This window comes from Myotis daubentonii, chromosome 16, assembly GCF_963259705.1.
Source record: "Myotis daubentonii chromosome 16, mMyoDau2.1, whole genome shotgun sequence".
Taxonomy (NCBI): domain Eukaryota; kingdom Metazoa; phylum Chordata; class Mammalia; order Chiroptera; family Vespertilionidae; genus Myotis; species Myotis daubentonii.
Window position 1 is genome coordinate 29,895,999 of NC_081855.1, and position 2,667 is coordinate 29,898,665.

The 2,667-nt window shown below is 40.8% G+C and overlaps 1 pseudogene; it reads right to left on the minus strand.

Annotated features, from left to right (window-relative positions):
- Positions 1-1,822: 1,822 nt before the first annotated feature.
- On the minus strand, positions 1,823-2,378 carry LOC132217817 (large ribosomal subunit protein uL22-like; annotated as a pseudogene).
- Between the last annotated feature and the right edge of the window lie 289 nt (positions 2,379-2,667).

Sequence of the window (2,667 nt, forward strand, 5' to 3'; positions counted from 1 at the left end):
AATTTTAATTTTCACATGTTTTGTAACCTGATTTGTCCCAGAATTCTTACAGCTGAATGGAAGTATAATGCATTTATGCAGTTCTAAGAATTATTTCTGCTTCTTTTTCTGGTAGATGTGTCCTTAAAAAAACAACACAGCTAAACATACTCTATACAAGTTCATAGTCCCTTCTGAAACTTCATTTTTTACAAATACATTCTGGGTTCAGTTTGATCATGGCTGAGATTGTCAAGGCAAGATGTCAAGAACTTTGGGGAGCACAAGTAGCTAATGTTGATTCAAACACACGAAGAATAGGCTCAGGTGCACTGCAGAAAGGGAGTAATACAGTTGCAAGGTTGATCAGCCTGTAAGCAACAACATGAAACTGAAATGTATTACAAGATAGGCTTCCCCTGCACAGTTTGGAGAAAGAGCTGCTCTTTGTCTGGCTTCCATCCCCCTTGGACACTCACTAAACACCATAGCCTCTAGTTTTGTTGTTGGGAATTGCCCAAGTTGTAAAGACAAGGCTGGATTTCAACAGAAGAATAAAACAAAGAAAATTAAATACAGCCTGCTTCTGTTGTTTAGGACAATTATTATTTTTTCTTTATGACGCTACAGCAGCGGTTCTCAACCTGTGGGTCGCGACCCCTTTGGCGGTCGAACGACCCTTTCACAGGAGTCGCCTAAGACCATCCTGCATATCAGATATTTACATGACGATTCATAACAGCAGCAACATTACATTTATGCAGTAGCAACGAAAATAATTTTATGGTTGGGTCACAACATGAGGAACTGTATTTAAAGGGCCAGAAGGTTGAGAACCACTGTTCTACAGGAACATTAAAAAAGAGCTTCTTGCTTTTTGTTACACATATTTAACTGTTCAATGCATTCTTTTTAAAAATGTGCTTTATTGATTTTTAGAGAGAGAGGCAGGGAGGAGAGAAAGAGAGGAATAGATCAGTTGCAAGCACCCTGACCTGGGCATGTGCCCTGACGAGGAATTGAACCTGCAACCTTTGGTGCATGAGACCACACTCAACTGACTGAGCCACACCAGCCAAGGCTTCATGCAGTCTTCGATGAATAGCTAATACCATATAATACTTGAAATGACATAGTTTTTGTGTCTACTTATTGACATTTACATTTTATTGACCCTCAAATAGCATTCCTAGGTCCCCTAGGAAGCTATATATATGATATTACTTTTAGATTGCTAAGAAGGTAGTATTTGCACCCTCACCATCAAATCTTCCATAGTTTGTGGAGTATTGTAAGCTCCTGGGTACCGTTTAAAAATGAATAATTGTCCTAAAAAGAACACTTTATTCTTTTGAGACCAGATGATTTATAAATAAAAATCCCACTATATTAGCTACTTTGTAACATATTATTTTTAACTAGAGACCTGTTGCACGAAGAGATTCGTGCAATAGGCCTTCCTTTCCCCTGGCTGCTGGCACCAGTTTTCCTACGGCACCCGGCACCCAGGCCTTCGCTCTGGCCGGGCTCCAGTTGGAGCCGGTCCCGCGGCCGTGAGGCTTCCGCTGCTCCACCGGCCCCAGGGCTGTCAGGCTTCACTCCACCGCTTGGAGCCTATGTATGCAAATTAACCATCATCTTTGTTAGGTTAATTTGCATACTCTCCTGATTGGCTGGTTAGTGTAGTGAAGGTATGGTCAATTTACATGTTTGTCTATTATTAGGTAAGATAATCTTGGTGCTAATACTAATATAACATATTCAGTGAGCCTCTTTGAGAAATGCTATTTTTATTCATTTATTTTTTGTTTTCACATTTATTGCTAGTTATTTCATGCTGAATTTACTCCCGGGCCATCAGTGTTTGATTCCTCGGTTCCTCTGGGATATCTTTTTCTTCTGTGCGACCTCCTCTTCCGTTTTAGGAACAATCTGCGCTTTCCCAATAAGGATCATCTCACTGTGGCAGGGAGAGCTCGTGTATGGGTTAACCCGCCCATGAGCTCTGTAAGTTCTGCACTGCATCTTGGGAGCTTTGTTCACCTGGATGTGCTCAGTGACCAGAGAGTTTACATCTAAACCCTTAATGTCTGCATTACTTTCTGCATTTTTAAGCATGTGCAGCTTAAAACAGTGCAGCACTGTTTTAGGTCACCAACCCTGTGTCCATCCCCACTTTTTTACCTGTGCACACCCCCCAACTTCATCATTGTAACAACAGAATGGCCACACTGCTTCTGTAAAGTGACATCCCTCAGATGCTTAGTGACCTTTTGAATGCGCATACTCTTGCTGGCCTGGGCAGTCTCACGAGTGTTCTTAAAGTGAACAGGAAGATTTGAATCTCTCAATTTGCATGATTTTGCTGGGGTTTCTGGGTCAAGTGACTAGTGAATCATTTTCAATGGTTACTTTCAGGAATAGTTATTTTTACTCTTTTAAAAAACACAAATAGTAAAGCTCATAGTTGCAACTACAAGATAGATGGAAATTCAGTCCGATTTCCCACAGGTCCATAAGAACTTTCATGAACATGTCTCCTTGAGAACTTGCAACTTAGCTGCCCAGATCCACTTTGAGAAAGTGATATTCCCGTTACTCAAGAGCACAGGTGAGTTTTGGGTTGCAAAAACTTTCATTAAAATTTTATCTTACCATTCTTTAGAGCTTGGGACTTGCATACCTTAC